The sequence below is a fragment of the Aotus nancymaae genome, unplaced genomic scaffold (assembly GCF_030222135.1).
Source record: "Aotus nancymaae isolate 86718 unplaced genomic scaffold, 86718_ANA_hifiasm-v0.15.2.pri h1tg000077l, whole genome shotgun sequence".
Lineage (NCBI taxonomy): Eukaryota > Metazoa > Chordata > Mammalia > Primates > Aotidae > Aotus > Aotus nancymaae.
This window is the reverse complement of record NW_026988492.1, coordinates 14214009-14233397: the sequence shown is the minus strand read 5'-3', so window position 1 is coordinate 14233397 and position 19389 is coordinate 14214009. Positions and strand designations below refer to the sequence as shown.

Below are 19389 nucleotides of genomic sequence, written 5' to 3'. Positions count from 1 at the left end.
CTCAATTTTTTGTAAACTAAAAACTGTTCTAAAAAATAAAATGTACTTTTTTAAAAAAGAGGCAATATAAAACTATTCCTGAAACAAAAATCACATTATACACAAAATAAAAAGAAAAATATGGAAGGAAAGTCTTACCCTTTAGAAGAAATTACAGGACAAGAAATTAAAAGTGACATAAAATTGCTAACAGAATTTAAATGTCTGTCAATAAGATAATGATTATTAAATGGAAAAACAGGCACAGTGAACCCAAGAGAGAAAGTTCAGGAACATTTAATTCCAAGTTACTTTCTTATCCAATCCCATCAGGACCTCAAAACTACATGATTGTGCTATATATTCTAAAAATTCATTTGTCTATTTTGACATATGTAGCATTCATATTCAATTCTAATTGATATTATAGTAATTAGAAGTCCAGGATATTGGCCAACCTACTCTAATTAAAATTTCTCAGGGAATCATCATCATTAATTTTTAATCGTTGTATGCTGCAACAGTAAAATAACAGATTCATGATTGAATGTTGTAACAATTCCTGACATCTCCATGGTATTTGAAGAAATGTTATATTTTTGCTATATGGCCAATTGGGAAATGAAAAGGAGAATGATGAAGAATTGCACACAATGATCTAAAGACTCAATAATGAACAGTTATTTATGGATATTGACAAATGGCACAGTATTTAGGCAGCCAAATACACTCCTGATGAATGAGTTTTACACCACAGAGGAAAATTGGTTTGGTCTTACATGCCAAAGAATACTATAGTTAGTATTTTGTATTTGGAGGGTTCCTTGGGCATTAGTAGCTATGATTTAGGGGAGTATTAGCCTAGTGGCAACAGAAAGCTCTTTGTTTGAAGGTCTGATTGCTACTTGATCATTAAGTATGATGAGGTCTTTTCTAAGATGGATTTTCTTTTCAGTTGAATTGTAAATGATACAAATTGATTCTTAGTTAAACTGGTAAGTATGAAATTTGCCATCTTTGAGACCACCTTCCTGTTTCAAAACACAGCAGAGGCAGCAAACTCAAGCATGTCATGCTAGCCATTTTACCGCCTGGTCTTTCTGTGTTTAGAAGCTTTCGTGCTACCATGCAGTAGACAAGATAAAATGTCATTCTGTTGCTGAGCCTGCAGGACACAGATATTCTGTCACAGTTTCGCTGAGTAGTCAGTGTTATTTGATGTGAACATCTTCATCTGCTCATCTTGAAATTCTTCAAAATCACCTTGACTTGTTCTCTTTCCCAGTTTCTGAGAAAATATATACTGTAAATTTCTTTCTCAGCTGAATAAGAATCAGGGAAATACAAAGAAAACACCAATGAGATGCTATATTTTATCTATAGGATTGGCAAAACATTATATTCTTCCAGCATCAAGAGTTGGTGAGGATGTTGACAGGATTAAAAGTTAGTATAAAATGTTACTAGGGATGGCCAGTTGTGGATAAAACCCTTTTGGCCTCTTCCAGAGCACACAGTTTTAGGTGGAAAGTGAATGCTGAGCTAGTGACTGACTACATTTCCAGCCTTTCTTCAAGCTAAGTGTGGCCTTGAAACCATAGTTTTCTTGGTCATTGCACACAAAAAATGTCCTATACCCATTAACAGTCACTTTTCATGTTTGTCTTCCTCCTTCCAGGCAAACACCGATCTACTTTCTGTCTCTATAGATTTGCCTATTCTGGCCATTTCTTACAAATTGATTCGTATTTGTGATCTTTTGTGACTGGCCTCTTTCCATCAGCATAATGTCTTCAAAGTTCATCCATGTCATCACATGCATCAATAATTTATTCCTTTTTTAGTACTGAATAATAATCTATTGCATACATATATCATATTGTATTTAATATGGACATTTGGGTTGTTTCCAATTTTCAGTTATTATGGCTAATGCTGCTATATACATTTACAAGTTTTGTGTGGATATTTATTTTCATTTCTCTTGGGTATCTACCTAGGAGTGGAATTGTTGGGTCATATAGCAACTCTATGTTTAACATTTCAAAGAACTACCAAATTTGCTTTCTAAAGTTCCTGCAACATTTCACATTCTACCAGCAATGTAAGAGAGATTTCAATTTCTCTATATCCTTGTCAACAGTTGGTATTTTTGTCTTTTGATTATAGCCATACTAATCAGTGTAAACTGGTATCATATTGTGGCTTTAATTTGTATTTTTCTAATGAGTAATGTTGAGTTTCATTACATGTGTTTATTAGCTATTTTTATATCTTCTTAGATAAATATCTATTCAGATTCTTTGCCCATTTTTTATTGCACTTTGTCTTTTTCATTATTTTGAATATATAGAAAGTCAGACAATACAAGTCTTTTATCAGATACTTAGTTTGCAAATATTTTCTCCCATTCCGAGTTGTCTTTTCACATTCTTGATGGTATTATCTGCAATACAAAACTGCTTAATTTTTATGAAGTCCACACTTATTTTTATTAGAATTTATCTTTATCATTAAGATAAATGAATAGCATCATAATGAACATCAGGCTTGTATCATATAATGACCAAGAAATAGATCAGTTTGGTAAGAATGACAATTTTGATTAATAGTTAAGAAATATTTTCCAGGATAAATTCACTGTAGAAAAGAATTTTGGAACAGCTCCTAGGTAACTATCTGGTATAGTCATTTTTCAGTTACTCTTCTGAGAATTCAACAAAGCAATCAAACTTCTCTGGCCGTTATAAAGTGAAGCACTTACTGAACTTTTCTGTTCAGAATTATCTTTACAAAAGGGAACTCTCAGATTACTTAACATCTGTTAATTAAAGATATTGTAATATTGTGATGTCAATAGCGCAGTGCCTTACGCTTGTTTGTTCTTCTTCCTTCTAAAAATCTTTAGATTAAAAAGAAAGAAAGCTAAGATTTACTAAGCTCATACTATGGGCCAGGCACTTTACTACATGGAAAAATAATTCATAATACAGTCATTCAGGAGAAGAAGTTCTGCAGCCACAAAATATAGCCCTCCTTTGTTTTCTAGTTTCTGTAACAGAAAAGTGAAATATTCATTCCGTGTGTCTTAAAGTATTAAATGCCTACTATGTGCCAATTATTTTACCAGGTATTACAATGGAAAATGTGACCTATTTATCCTCAAGGGGATTGTAGTTTGAGAAGGATGAGGAGAAGGATGTAAACCAATAAATATAATAAAGTGTTAGAGGAACAGAGTATTTATAGGGTACAGGGGATGAACAAAAGACAATCATGTTTGTGAATTTCGAGGTGCTTAATGTACATTGTTCCATTTTAAAACACACAGCAGCCTTGTAAATCAGATATTTCCACCTCCACTACACAAATGAGGAAAGTTAAAGAACATAAAAAAGATCAGAAAAACTAATAAGTAACATAATAAAAAGTCAAAGCAAGGTTCCCTGCTTGCAAAACTGTTCAATCTGTCACGTAGACTCTTAAACGCCCACTACGCTAATCTTGTTAGTGAAGCTAATGATACAGTGGCAAGGAAAGTGTGGCTCCAAGAGCATATCATTCTGTGAGCTCAACAGTGTGCATTGTCTATTGATTATTAATGTATTCTCAATACAACTCTTCAAATTTAGATCTGTCCTAATGCACTGTCAGATTACAATAGCTATTAGAAATGTGTAATAGCTCCCGATAATCCTTATTAAACATAGGATTTTAAAGCCCTTATTTTTATCTTTCAATGTTAAGCCTTGTGGCAAATTGAATCGTTGTTTGCAATTCTTTTTGCCTTCCCTTCTTTACACCTTATACATCTGCAACCCTTACCACTTGCCCTTTTAATTCCATTTACTCAAGCGGGCAAAGTTTAGTGCCTCAGCACTGGGTTTGACAATTATCTTGCTTTGAACAATGGGATATGGGTAAAAGGAACTGTACAGTTCCGACTGAGGCTGACGGTGCAAAGCCAGTTTCTCCTTGTGCATGTTCTTCATGTGCACTTTGTGCTTTCATGTATACTAATGATTGCTATCCAAAAAAATTCCTCTGTAACTGAACATCTTCAGCCTCAGCCCTACAATAAACATCATTTGGAACACATCAGAGGCAAATCCACACCAAGAAGCCTAGCTCAGCTTAGAGCAGCTGATCTCGAACTGTCCCGCAAGAGCATGGGAAATAAATACTTATGGTATATGCCACAGAGATTTTTATCATTGTCATTTCCACTACAATAGCTAACAGAGACTAGCTTCATTCTCTTCCTCATGGGGAATTTAGAATATAAGCACTCCAGATTGATTTATCCAGTTTGTAACATGAAACTTCAGTGGATAATATCATCAGCCTATCTGATCTCTAAGTAACAAGAAAATCATGATTATGGAGAATTTTTTTAATTTTTAATTTTTATTTTTATTTTACTTTAGGTTCTGGGGTACAACTGCAGGTCATGCAGCGTTGTGGCATAGGTGTATACTTTATCTGGCATTTCTCCCCAACCCCCACTGTCTCTCCCTACGCCCCCTAACTGCCCCCAGTATGTGATGCTCCTCTCCCTGAGTCCACATGTTCTCTTTGTTCAACACCCGCCTATAAGTAAGAACATGCAGTGTTTGGTTTTCTGTTCTTGCATCAGTTTGCTGAGAATGATGGTTTCTAGATTCATCCAAATCCCTATAAAGGACACAAACTCATCATTTTTTATGGCTGTGTAGTATTCCATGGGGTATATGTGCCATATTTTCTTTGTCCAGTCTATCATTGATGGGCATTTGGGTTGGTTCCAGGTCTTTGCTATTGTACACAGGGCTGCAATGAACATATGTGTGTATGTGTCTTTATAGTAGAATGATTTATAGTTCTTTGGGTATATCCCCAGCAATGGGATTGCTGGGTCAAATGGAATTGCTATCTCTAGATCCTGGAGAAATCACCACACTGTCTTCCACAATGGTTGAACTAATTTATACTCCCACCAATTGTGTAAGAGTGTGCCTATTTCTCCACATCCTCTCCAGCATCTGTTGTCTCCAGATTATTTAATGATCACCATTCTAACTGGTGTGAGATGGTATCTCAATGTGGTTTTGATTGATTGCATTTCTCTAATGACCAGTTATGATGAGCATTTTTTTCATATGTTTATTGGCCTCATATATGTCTTCTTTTGAAAAGTGTCTGTTCATGTCCATCTCCCACTTTTGGATGGGTTTGTTTTTTTCTTGTAAAGCTGTTTTAGTTCTTTGTAGCTTCTGGATATTAGCCCTTTGTCAGATGGGTAGACTGCAAAAATACTTTTCCATTCTGTTTGTTGCTGGTTCGCTCTAATGATGGTTTCTTTTGCTGTACAGAAGCTCTGGAGTTTAATTAGATGCCATTTGTCACCATTGCTTTTGGTGTTTCAGTCATGTAATCCTTGCCTATGCCTATGTCCTGGATGGTTTTGCCTAGGTTTTCTTCTAGGGTTTTTATGGTGTTAGGTCTTAGGTTTAGATCTTTAATCCATCTGGAGTTAATTTTAGTGTAAGGTGTCAGGAAGGGGTCCAGTTTCTGCTTTCTGCACACTGTTAGCCAGTATTCCCAACACCATTTATTAAACAGGGAATCCTTTCCCCGTTGCTTTTGTCAGGTTTGTCAAAGATCAGATGGTTGTAGATGTGTGGTGTTGCCTCTAAGATCTCTGTTTTTTTTCCATTAGTCTATATCTCTGTTTTGGTACCAGTACCCTGCTGTTTTGGTTACTGTAGCTTTGTAGTATAGTTGGAAATCAGGTAGCCTGATGCCTCCGGCTTTGTTCTTTTTGCTTAGGATTGTCTTGGCTATGTGGGCTCTCTTGTGATTCCACATGAAGTTTAAAGTGGTTTTTTTCCAGTTCTGTGAAGAAGGTCATTGGTAGCTTCATGGGGATGGCATTGAATCTATAAATTACTTTGGGCAGTATGGCCATTTTCATGATATTGATTTTTCCTAATCATGAGCATAGAATTGCTCTCTTACTTCGTTGAGCAGTGGTTTGTAGTTTTCCTTGAAGAGGTCCTTTACATCCTTTGTTTGTTGTATTCCTAGGTATTTTATTCTCTTTGTAGCAATTGTGAATGAGAGTTTGCTCTTGATTTGGTTCTCTGTTTTTGGTACATAGGAATACTTGTGATTTCTGCATATTGATTTCTTATCCTGAGACTTTGCTGAAGTTGCTTATCAGTTTCAGGAGATTTTGGGCTGAGCAGATGGGGTCTTCTAAATATACAATCATGTTATCTGCAAATAGAGACAATTTGACTTCCTCCTTTCCTAATTGAATACCCTTTATTTCTTTTTCTTGCCTGATTGCTCTGGCTAGAACTTCCAATACTATATTGAATAGGAGTGGTGAGAGAGGGCATCCTTGTCTATTGCCTGATTTCAAAGGGAATTCTTCCAGCTTCTGCCCTTTCAATATGTTGTTATTGCCTGTAGGTTTGTCATAAAAAGCTTTTATTATTTTATGATATGTTCTGTTAATACCTAGTTTATTGAGAGTTTTTACATGAAAAGCTCTTGAATTTTGTTGAAGGACTTCTCTGTATCTATTGAGATAATCAGGTGTTTTTTGTCCTTGGTTCCGTTTATGTGATGGTTTACGTTTATAGACTTGTGTATGTTGAACTAGCCTTGCATCCCCAGGATGAAGCCTACTTGATTGTGATGAATAACTTTTTGATGTGCTGTTACATTTGGTTTGCCAGTATTTTATTGAAGAGTTTTGTGTCGATGTTCATCATGGATATTGGCCTGATTTCTTTTTTAGTTGAGTCTCTGCCTGGTTTTGGTATCATTTGATGTTGGTCTCATAGAATGAGTTAGGGGGATTCCCTAACCACCTCCTCTTTTATGTCTTGTAGAATTCGGCTGTGAACCCATCTGGACCTGGACTCTTTTTGCTTGGTAGGCTATTGATTGCTGCCTCAACTTCAGCCCTTGGTATTGGTCTATTCAGGGTTTCAACTTCCTCCTGGTGTAGTCTTGGTAGAATACTAGTGTGCAGGAATTTATCCATTTCTTCCTGGTTTACTGATTTATGTGCATAGAGCTGTTTGCAGTAATCTCTGATGGCAGTTTGTATTTTTGTGGGATCAGTAGTGATATCCCCTTTATATCTTTTTGTATTGCACCTATTTGATTCTTCTCTCTTTTCTTTTTTAGTAGTCCAGCTAGCAGTCTGTATTTTGTTGATCTTTTCAAAAAACCAGCTCCTGGATTTATTAACTTTTTGAAGGGTTTTTTGTGTCTCTATCTCCTTCTGTTCAACTCTGATCTTAGTTATTTCTTGTCTTCTGATAGCTTTTGAGTTTTTTTGATCTTGCTCCTCCAGCTCTTTCAATTTTGATGATAGGATGTCACTTTTAGATCTTTCCTTGTTTGTCATGTGAGCATTTATTGCTATAAATTTCCCTCTTGACACTGCTTTAAAGGTGTCCCAGAGATTCTGGCAAGTTGTGTCTTCATTCTGATTGGTTTTGAAGAACATCTTTATTTCTGCGTTCATTTCATTGTTTATCCAGTCGACGCTCAGAAGCAAGTTGTTCAGTTTCCAAGTGGTTGTGTGGATTTGAATGTGTTTCTTAATCCTGAGTTCCAATCTGATTGTGCTGTTTTCTGATAGACTGTTTGTTATGATTTCCATTCTTCTGCATTTGCTGAGAAGTGATTTGCTTCCAATTATGTGGTCAATTTTAGAGTAAATAAGTGTGACGTGGTGCTGAGAAAAATGTATATTCTGTGAATTTGGGGTTGAGCCTTCTGTATATGTCTGTGAGGTCTGCTTGGTCCAGCTCTGCATTCAAGTCCTGAATGTGTTAATTTTCTGTGTCATTGATCTAATATTGACAGTAGAGTGTTGAACTCTCCCACTATTATTGTGTGGGAGTCTAAATCTTGTTTTAGGTTGTTAAGAACTTGCTTTATGTATCTGGGTGCTCCTGTGGTGGGTGCATATATATTTAGGATAGTTAGCCCTTCTTGTTGGATTGATCCTTTTACCATTATGGAATGCCCTTCTTTGTCTCTTTTGATCTTTGATGGTTTGAATTCCATTTTATCAGAGACTAGGATTGCAACCTCTGCTTTTTTTTGTTCTCCATTTGCCTGGTAAATTTTCTTCCATCCCTTTATTTTGAGTCTATGTGTGTCTTTGAATGTAAGATGGGTTCCCTGAATACAGCACACTGATGGGTCTTGACGTTTTATCCAGTTTGCCACTCTGTGTCTTTTGATTGGGGCATTTAGGCTGTTTATATTCAATGTTAATATTGTTATCTGTGAATTTGATCCTGCCATTTTGTTACCGACTGGTTTTCCTGCCCGTTAGTTGACTCATTTTCTTCACTGCATTTTTGGTCTTTGCAGTGGCCTGGTACTTGTTCCTTTCCATGCTTAGTGTTTCTTTCAGGAGCTCTTGTAGGGCAGGTCTGGTGGTGACAAAATCTCTCAGCAATTGCTTGTCCATAAGGATTTTATTTCTCCTTCAATTATGAAGCTTAGTTTGGCTAGATATGAGCTTCTGGGTTGAAAGTTCTTTAAGGATATTGAATATTGGACCCCACTTTCTTGTGGCTTGTAGGGTTTCTGCCAAGAGATCTGCTGTGAGTCTGATGCGCTTCCCTCTGTGGGTGACCTGACCTTTCTCTCTGGCTGCCCTTAGCATTTTTTCCTTCATTTCAACCCTGGTGAATCTGATGATTATGTGCCTTGGGGTTGCTCTTCTTGAGGAATATCTTCTTTGTGGTGTTTTCTGTATTTCTTGGATTTGAATGTTGGACTGCCTTGCTAGGCTTGGGAAGTTCTCCTGGATAGTATCCTGGAGCGTGTTTTGCAGGTTGGATTCATTCTCCCTGTAATATTCAGGTAGACCTATCAAGCGTAGATTAGGTCTTTTCACATAATCTCATATTTCTTGGAGGCTTTCTTCGTTTCTTTTCACTCTTGTCTTGCTTTCTTCTCTTTTTATTTCATTGAGTTGATCTTCAATCTCTGATATCCTTTTTTCTGCTTGATTGATTCAGCTATTAAAACTTGTGTTTGCTTCACATAATTCTCATGCTGTGTTTTTCAATGCCATCAAGTCATTTATGTTCTTCTCTAAGCTGGTTATTCTAGTTAGCATTTCATCTAACCTTTTTTCAAGGTTTTTGGTTTCTTTGCATTGAGTTAGAATGTGTTCCTTTAGCTCAGAAAAGTTTGTTATTATCCACCTTCTGAAGCCTGTTTCTGTCAATTCATTGCATTCTTTCTCGGTCATGTTGCCTCATGTTGTTGAGGAGTTGTGATCCCTTGAAGGAGAAGAGGTATTCTGGTCTTTGATGGTTTCATCTTTTTTGTGCTGGTTTTTTCCCATCCTTGTGGATTTACCTGGCTGTGAGCTCAGGGAGCTGCTTGATGAGGTCGCTTGTCTGCCTGTGGAGGCACTATTGGGTTTCTAGGGACTCCTTCAGGTTACTAGGTAATCTTCCTGTGTCCTTTTTGTTTACACTGGGAGGTTAGGCCTGCCTCTTCTGCTGACCTGGAGGCGCTGCTGGGTGGTCAAGAACACCGTCCCGTTGCTATGTAGGCTTCCTGTGTTTTTTGTTAATACATGAAGCCCAGTCCCACCTCTTTAGTGGTGGGTTGTGTCTTTCCTCCACAGGACTGAATCATTCAGGGTTCAGCTCAGACTGAAGCACTGGCTAGGTAACCCACTAGAGTTAGTGCTGCAGCCCTCTGGGGTTTGTAGGGGAGGGTAGGGACCTGCCCAGCCACACCATCTGTCTCCCAGCTTTTAGCTCCCTCTTTCTCTGGGCAGGGGGAGGGGACCATAGCTTGGTCTGCAGGCTCTCCCGGCTGGCTTATGTGTTTGCTTAGATCTGTGCACCAATCCAGGACACCATCCTGGATTATTATTCAACTCTGGGCTTGTAATTCCCAGTGCTTGACTGGCAAAGATCCCCTGTTCTGTGTCTTGCTGAGGCTTTGGGAGAAGTGCTGTATCTGGACCAGAGTGCCAGAGGGGGAGCCTCCAACTCACCAGTCAGATGCACTATCTGAGTGAAGTGGCTCCCCTCCCCGCCTCGGTCTGCCCTACCTGGGCTTTGCTCACTGTCCGACCAGATCTGTTGAAATGCACCTGGTACGTAGGTTGGAGCTAGGGGATCTCTGGATTTCTGCATCTCTCTTGCTGGGTGTTGTGCACCGGAGTTGTGTCTGTTCGGCCATCTTGACTCCCCCTATTGATTTATAGAGAATTAACACTGGCAGCCATTACTTCCATTATAAAGTAAAAGTAATGTCTCCTTGAACATATCAAACGTAATAGGTCAAAATCTGGACACTGTTTCCACTTCTGAACTTAATTCCTCCTTCAGTTTCCCATCACAGTAAATGTCACCTTGATCCAGCTAGAAACCCAGGAAGTCATCCTGAACTCTTTCCACTTCATTGCTCTCCACATTCACTCTATCAGTAGCTTTTCCAAAGATTTTCTAGGATTCTCTCTTTGGCTCCTCGACAGTCTCCTAATCCTTGCAAGCACAGCAATCTCTCTACTCATCAAAACACACATAAGGAGAGCAGCAAAGACAAACCACAAAAAGCAAACACTAAAAACTCAAAAGATTTGCTACCCACTTAAAATTGTTATAAGTTTAGAACAGTGCTGTCCAATAGAAATAATGCAAACCACATATGTAATTTTAAATTTTCTCATAGTCATATTTAAAAATGTTAACACAATTATAGAAAATAGTTTTGATAATATACTGTTACTTAAGCCAATGTATCAGAATTTTATCATTTCAGGAGAAAATAAATAAAAAATTAATAATGAGGACGTTATACTTTTTCATACAGGCTTCAAAATTTAGTTTTTGTGTTACTTTTACAAAACATCTCAATTTACACTAGTTAGATTTCAAGTGAGTATATGAACACTTAGGAATCAATGAGAAAAAGACATGAACAAAAATGAGTACATTCTGCCTTCTTTTACACTGTGTTCACTGTTACTCACTTTAAAGTGCTTTTCCTGTGATCAGACTGGGACGCTGCGTCGACGACAGGGAGAGATTGCTTCATTCCTCTAGAAGGAATAAAAATGAATGAAAATCTTAATTATTCATAGTCACGATTTTATTTGTTACTTACAGATTAAACAGACTGGCCACATTATCCACTGAAGTTTCATGTTTAATTCTATATACTTTACTTTAATAATGATTGATGTTTGTAAGATTTTAATCAATCACCCAAGGTACTTTTGACTCTGCTAGCCAATGTATTCTTCTTACAAAAAATGGTGCTTCTGTATCTTAGAATCTTCTCTGTCAGCATGGCAGCAACTCAAAAATTAGTGGACAAAAGGGAAAAAAACTCATGGAGGTATACAAATATGCTTACTTTCTAAAGTCACAAGAAAGAAACTAAGCAACCAAGTTTAACTTCTAGTTCATTGCAGACAGCATCCTTGATAAAGAATATTTTTTTAATCGCTTAAAAACATTCACCTTAGGTGCATTGTTTTAAACCTACCTAAGAGTTTTGTCCTTTCAAAAGAACAGTTTTGGCAGTAATTTTACTGTGATTTTCATGAGAGTTCTGAAAAGGTTATTCATTTCATAAATGATACTATTAGACTTCCTGGAATTTTCTGTTCATAGAATTCTTGATAAGCTTCCTCAGAGAAATGAGGGGATAAAGGAAATAATTGCTGGGCCTCAAGAATTAAATTTTTGATAGTCTGAGGTGGGAAACTGCCTCGTTCTGGAGGAGAAAGTTAAATATTTGAGCCTTTCCAAGGCTGATGGCTCATTAATAGCAAGGAAAAGTGCTGTGAAAGATCATGGGAAGTCCTGCCACTCACGTGTCCCATGATCCTGATCATAAGATCTGCAATGGATTTTCTCAAAATGGGTAGTAAAGTTAAAAAAATAAAAGTCATAACATCACCTTAAGATATGATAAATCAACACAAACCACTGCAATGTTGATAGCAACAAAAACAGAACCAAGAGGAGTAAGACCACTGTATGTTGGGATGTTTGTGCCCTGCAAGCCTCATGTTGAAATGTAATCCCCAGTGCTGGAGGTGAGGACTGGTGAGAGGTGTTTGGATCATGGGGGAAGATCCTCTTGAGTGCCTTGATGCCATCCTCTCAGGGTAATGAGTGAGTTCTCACTCTGAGTTCGCATGACATCTGGTTGTTTATAAAGTCTGGAACCTCCTCCCTGCCTCTTGCTCCCTCTCTTGCCATGTGGTACACCTGCTTTCCCTTTGCCTTCCTCCATGACTGTAAGCTTCCTGAGGCTCTCACCAGAAGCCAAGCAAATGCTGGTGCCATGCTTGTACAACGTGTAGAACTGTAAGCCAGTTAAATCTGCTTTCTGTGCAAATTATTCAGCCTCAAATATTCCTTTACAGCAAGGCAAATGGACTAACACAGCCACCATATGAAGTTATAAAGTAATTATTGATTTTCTTAATATCACTTAGGCGGGTGCAACTCTACCAACATGAACAACCAAGGAAGGAGAAATGACATGGGGGCCAAGTCACGGTGACCACGCAGCAAGCCTGTGAGTGATATTCCAGGTCACTCCCAGCCCCTCATGTAAGCATCAAGGTGGCTGCTACAATGAAAACCAACTGTCACCGCATCCTACCTCAAGGGTAAGATGATATTTGGCCCCAGAAGCTGGAGTGCTCTGGGTGAACCATCTAGATTTTGCTGCCAAGGGAAGGGAAGTTGTTGAGGGATTTGGGAGCCTAGAGAATGCCCTCTATGGGAGGAGAGGGAAATGATGATTACATTCCTTTCACTGGATACCTGTCTCCACCTTCCCCCACCTTGCAGCAGCCTGGAGACAGTAGCTGCAAGTCGTGATTTCACTTGCTCTGACTGTTGCAAAAGTTTTCAAAGTTTCGGGAAGCTTACTTTCCCTTCAGCACTTTTTAAAACCTACTTATCGATTTTATGGACTATTTATTTCATGTTGTATGTGATTTATAATGTGAAAAATCCCAACTGGTCTTCTTTATGACCAGGAAGATGGTCCTACTGAACTTTGGAATTGCTATGCCTGTTCCTTGAGCTATAATATATAGCTCAGGTATTTTTGGGATATTGCATTCAAATCCAAAATGTGAGCTGAAAGAAAAAAAGCAAGCACATTGCTTGAAATTGAGTCTTAGAACAATGTTTCTTGAATTTTGTTTCCTATTTCTCAGTTTTCCTTTAGGCAGTTAAAAAGCATCAGAAGATATACATTTAAACTACGTTGTAAGGAGCATGTAACTTGAATCTAAAAACGCCTAAATTATCTATTAGTAAACAGAGTTTGCACTCCACAAACTATTTTGTTTAATTGAAAGTGCTCAAAAGGTAACCCTTTGTAAATATTCAAATTCAGTGACTTGAATTAATCTGCCCCTATTTAACTATTCTGTCCTGGGATGCAATTGAAAGTAACAAAGCTAATAAGTAAACATAATGGACTACTTTCTACCTGGATTAATACAGATTAGTAAACTAATCCTCCTTGATTAACACAGAAAGTCTATCTTAGAAGTTTAAGCAAAATGTCTTACTATTTTTCTTCTTGATAGCAAGGATATTTTAAATTATATACTATATAAGATCTTATTATATTGGTGTTTCCCTCTCAATTTTCTATTTTGAGAAGTTCTACATTTATAGGAAAGTTGTAAGAGTAATGACAATTCATGTCTATATACCAATTATCCATATTCATCAATTATTAACACTTTACCATATTTTTCTCCTTTCTCATTTGTGACTTATCTAAGGGTCAGTTTATATCTTGACACCTCACTACTAAATATTTCAGCCTTTACTTCAAAACAACAGTAACATTTTCCTACATAAAGATAATTCAGTTATTCTAGTCAATAAAATTAACATTGATACAATTCTGTCATTTAATATTTAGCCTATATTTAAATTTTTCGATAATGTTCTTTATAACTTTTTTAAAAAATGAACAGTTGGGTAAAGAATCACACACTGAATTTAGTTGTTCACCTGCCTTATTTTAGACAAGTTTATTTGCTTTTAATTTTTATTCTTTGTTTTCTAAACAATCCTGAGAAGAACTTGCAGAGATTAACTGGAAATATCTCAGCATTTATCTCTAAAGAGCAAAGTTCTCCCCTTACTGAAACAGTGTGATTTAAAAAATCTGTGTGTGGGTTTTTGTTTTACTATATTTATTATAAGAATGTGTTGCTTCTATTTATTTAAAAAAAAAATTGAGAAGACAGAATAGGAAAAGAAAGGGAAGCTCATTACCATCACCTAGTGAAAAACTGTGACTGTTGTGTTACATTTCATTTTAGTCTTAACTTCCATGTAACAGGATCTCTCAAGCCAGAACGACACAAACCCAGACACTGCTGGACCAGTGAGACCAAGATTCAGGCCAATGACTCCAAAATATCAACATCAAGATTCTCTGGAACCCAAAAGCTGCCTAGAATTGTGGCGGTAAATTGACAATTAAATCTTTCCATCCTATTATTCTTCAGAGTTTCAAGGCAACTCTCGGTTGATACAATTGTACCTTCAACCAGACTAATCTGAATTCCAGAATTTTCCACCTTGGCATCTAATGGAAGACAGTGAAATGAGCAAGGGAGCCTGAGATGGGGTGAGAGTCAGACAGGAATTTTCTCAACTGTATCATGGCAGATTAGCTGAATTCCTAAGTGCCTAGAGGACATTATCGTTGAGGATGCACTTTGTATTTCCCAAAGGGAAAGTGTCCTCAAACAAACAGAACCATTCAGAACACATTTCAAAGGAAATGAGGATATCATGTTACACGTATATTAACCTGAAAAGACACTGGCAGAACTACCTGATTAAATAAAGAGTGTAGGGTTTTTTTTGGATATTTTTCTCAGCCAAAACCCTATGCGAAGCCAGACACAGACGTCTGAGATTAGAATACTGCTCCAGTGTGTAAGTTTATTACCAACTGGTATGAGTTTTATAGACGTGATTGATAAAAGTGTGACAATTTTTTTAAATGAGTTAACTTTTCTGAAAAAGTCAGAAAGGAAAAGTTTAAGAGTCTTTATGGTCTCCTGTAACCACAATGACAAAATGTAAAATGAATATAATTTATTAACTTAGAGTCATGCCCCCTTCCCAACTATGGAAACAGGACTGCTCTTTGAAATTCTCTAGAATGGTTTTACATGACTACTCTTTGGATGGCCGTTGAAAGGAACAATTCATTATTATATGCATATATAATAAAAAAAGATTAATTAGAGTAACAAGAAATAAAAACTGCTTGTTCTTTTTGGGAGTTATTATATCTCTTTTTTGTAAATATTACGCTCAAGATCAAGTTTATGCTTTTATGATAGCATTAAATGTAATTGGTATTCTCTGTTTTTCCTGTCTTATTTATTTAAAAAAGGAAATAGCCATTTGTTAAAATTGTTTGGGTAGTTCTAACAGCTCATGTGAAAATTATAAGCCATGTTTTTTACATTATTTTACTTAAAAAATCCACTGGTAGCATAATAATTTAATTGGTTCATTTGAAATGCAAATGTAGCAATTGTTACTATAGCATAAAAGACAGAACACATTTCAAGAAGTAACTTTAAAACTTTCAGAGTTTCTATAAAACTCTTCCATATGCGTGTAATAACATCATAAATTAAAATTTCGTAAGTCATTTTTACTACATGTGTATGCACAAAGTACAAATGCTGAGTCTTACCCGATTATTGGTATCAGAAAATAATTTTAAAAATATATTCTTAGTATGAATTGTTATCCTAGCCTCTCCCCGCCACATACACAACTGCTAAAATACTACAGATCTATGTGAACAATAATAGAAAATCAGTGTGTATGTTATCTTTTCTAATAAGATACCTCCTTCACTTTACATAAAGGACTTTCTCAAGCTATTTTCAAATTATTCTCAATTTTTTTTAATGAACTGTTTTTCCGAACACTGGACTCTCCATGTGCAGTGTTGATCAGGCAACTAGACCTTTTGAAATGACACAGACACCTGTATCTTCTAAAAGGACAAATTACTACTTAAAAAGAGAATACACCATAGTTAGTTAGTACTCCAAGGTGCCCATTGCTAAATTCATGGCAAAGGCATGAACTCTGAAATCCCTATGTTTTCAGTTGCAAAAGACTACACCTGCTCTATTACTGAAAAAATTATGCTCTTCAAAAACTGGAACTAAAACTCAGCCATTTGTCCCCATCACCCAGTGTCATCAACAGAAATGACCACTGTGAGTATAAATGCTGTTTGGATTCAACCATTTCTCAACAAACAGTTCCGTGATTCTCCCAAGCATCTCTAGAGATTGAAAGACTTCGGAACTCAGAGTCAGAAACAATGGGTTCAAGTCCAGATGATGACACTTCTCAGTACCTTGAGGTTTTTTTCTAGCACCGTGGTTGCCTATTTCTGTTTTGAAAGGTCAAACACTCCACACCAACTCAGGAAGTCCACAGAGTCTGAGAAGGGAGCAAGGATTTCTCGTCTTGTTACTCACTCGCTATGGACTGAATGTTTGTGGCCCCCTATCTAATTGTCAACATGATAGTATTTGGAGGTGGAGTCTTTGGGAGGTAATTGGGTCATGAGAACAGAGCCAATATGAATGGGATTAGTTTCCTTATTAGAAGAAACACAAAGAAATGGGAAAGGATTCCCTGTTTAATAAGTGGTGTTGGGAAAACTGGCTAACCATATGCAGAAAGCAGAAACTAGACCCCTTCCTGACACCTTACACTAAAATTAACTCCAGATGGATTAAAGACTTAAACATAAGACCTCACACCATAAAAACCCTAGAAGAAAACCTAGGCAAAACCATTCAGGACATAGGCGTAGGCAAGGACTTCATGACCAAAACACCAAAAGCATTGGCAACAAAAGCCAAAATAGACAAATGGGACCTAATCAAACTCCACAGCTTCTGCATGGCAAAAGAAACAGTCAATAGAGTGAATTGGCAACCAACAGAATGGGAAAAAATTTTTGCAACCTACCCATCTGACAAAGGGCTGATATCCAGAATTTACAAAGAACTAAAACAGATTTACAAGAAAAAAACAAGCCCATTCAAAAATGGGCGAAGGATATGAACAGATACTTTAAAAAAGAAGACATACATGAGGCCAACAAGCATATGAAAAAATGCTCATCATCACTGGTCATTAGAGAAATGCAAATCAAAACCACATTGAGATACCATCTCACTCCAGTTAGAACGGCAATCATTAAGAAATCTGGAGACAACATGCTGGAGAGGATGTGGAGAAATAGGAACACTTTTACACTGTTGGTGGGAGTGTAAGTTAGTTCAACCATTGTGGAAGACAGTGTGGCAATTCCTCAAAGACCTAGAAATAGAAATTCCATTTGACCCAGCAATCCCATTACCGGGTATATATCCAAAGGATTATAAATCATTCTACTATAAGGACACATGCATACGAATGTTCATTGCAGCACAGATTACAATAGCAAAGACCTGGAACCAACCCAAATGCTCATCGATGATAGACTGGAAAGGAAAAATGTGGCACATATACACCATGGAATATTATGCAGCCATCAAAAATGATGAGTTCGCGTCCTTTGTAGGGACATGGATGAACCTGGAAACCATCATTCTCAGCAAACTGACACAAGAACACAAAATCAAACATTGCATGTTCTCGCTCATAGACGGGTGTTGAACAATAGGAACACGTGGACACAGGGAGGGGAGCACTATACACTAGGGTCTGTTGGAGGGGGACAGCGGGGGGTGGGGAGTTGGGGAGAGATAGCATGGGGAGAAATGCCACATATGGTGAAAGGGAGGAAGGCAGCAAATCACACTGCCACGTATGCACCTATGCAACAATCTTGCATGTTTTTCACATGTGCCCCAAAACCTAAAATGCAATTTAAAAAAAAAAGTATAAAGAAAAAAAAAAGAAAACAAATTCTCTCTCGCTCTCTCTCCCTCCCCCCTGCCCTCTGTACCTTGCGAAGACAGAGGGAGAAGGTAGCCATCTTTAAACCGAGACGAGGGACCTCTGCAAGAATTCCACCATACTGACACCGTTATCTCAGGCTTCCATCTTCCAGAACTGTGAGAAATAAATACATGTTGGTTGTTTAATCCACCCAGTATATGATATTCTGGGATAGCAGCCTGAACTGACTAAAACATTACTCAATTCTCAGATCCTTGTGGTTTTGGTATGGAATTTGTTTCTTCAATGTGAGAAACATTGTGCTTACATCCTCTTGTTTCTATCTATCTCCCTTCACTCTCATCACTTGACTTCTTCCTTGCCTCAATCCCTACCCAAACCTATCACTAAGTCTCTGGACACGCATACCCTTGTTTCGTTGTTTGGTAAATGCTCATCTTTTAGGAAAATTCAGTCTGAGGTCTCACATCTTAATACTCTTTGGAAATTTAGAATAATTGAGTTCTAACATTTTCCCCTTTATTTTTGAGATTCAGTGGTCATTTTTCCTCACACAGTCATTTCGTCTTTACCAGCATGGGGGAAACTAATATTTCTACCAAGTTAGCAGTGTGCGCCATCAGCATCAACTCTTCCAAACACATAATGAGTTCGCCTTCTAGTTTTCATTGCCTTTCAGCAAACAGCATTCTTTATACCCAGAAAGAAGAACTACAATCTTGCAAGTATGAAGAATTCAGAGTCCCTGAAATATGACCAAATCTTCCTTGCATTTTTCAAGCTTTATCAAGAATAACTAAAGCTTGCTATGAGAATTTTCGACGTCTTTGAATTATTTCTCTTCTTTCAATAAAGGCTGGTTCAGTTACTCATTTACAGAACTTTTATTTTCATTTTTAAATATGCTACAGTGGAATTCCAAATGAGGAATTCAGGCAGAGTCCATAAAATGATTGATATCGTCCCTTCCCTACAGCAGAAAAAATACCGAGAAAAAGAAAATGTAATTCAGCCTCAAATGTATCCTATATCCCACCCCATAAGAAAACTCTAAGTATGACCTTACAACAAAGGGACATTAAAAGCTCCTGTAGCAACGACACTGTTTCAACTGGTGTCATCATACTGGCCTTTTTTTTTTTTTTTTTTTTTTTTTTTTTTGAGACGCAGTCGTGCTCTGTCGCCTGGCTGGAGCGCAGTGGCGCGATCTCGGCTCACTGCAACCTCCGCCTCCCGGGTTCAAGCGATTCTTCCGCCTCAGCCTCCCGAGTAGCTGGGACTACAGGCGCGTGCCAAACGCCCGGCTAATTTTTGTGTTTTTAGTAGAGACGGGGTTTCACCATGTTGGCCAGGATGGTGTCACTCTCTTGACCTCGTGATCCACCCGCCTTGGCCTCCGAAAGTG

At 37.5% G+C, this 19389-nt stretch overlaps 2 long non-coding RNA genes across 4 annotated transcripts in view; one reads left to right on the top strand and one right to left on the bottom strand.

The window, feature by feature from the left end:
• LOC105715697 (uncharacterized) overlaps window positions 1–19389 on the bottom strand; it is a 224262-nt gene that overhangs the window by 231 nt on the left and 204642 nt on the right. The window contains exons 3-4 of the long non-coding RNA XR_010339486.1: window positions 18031–18137; window positions 11000–11068 (exon numbers count right to left, since the gene is read on the bottom strand). This is a non-coding gene — a long non-coding RNA (uncharacterized LOC105715697). The remainder of the gene's footprint in view (window positions 1–10999; window positions 11069–18030; window positions 18138–19389) is intronic.
• LOC105715695 (uncharacterized) overlaps window positions 1–19389 on the top strand; it is a 237754-nt gene that overhangs the window by 106628 nt on the left and 111737 nt on the right. Inside the window, exons 5-6 of one of the 3 annotated variants that reach the window (XR_010339483.1) lie at window positions 12479–12655; window positions 14362–15401. This is a non-coding gene — a long non-coding RNA (uncharacterized LOC105715695). Of the gene's footprint in view, window positions 1–12478; window positions 12656–14341; window positions 15402–19389 lie in introns of those variants that run through there. The other 2 variants (XR_010339484.1, XR_010339485.1) reach the window with 2 other exon arrangements.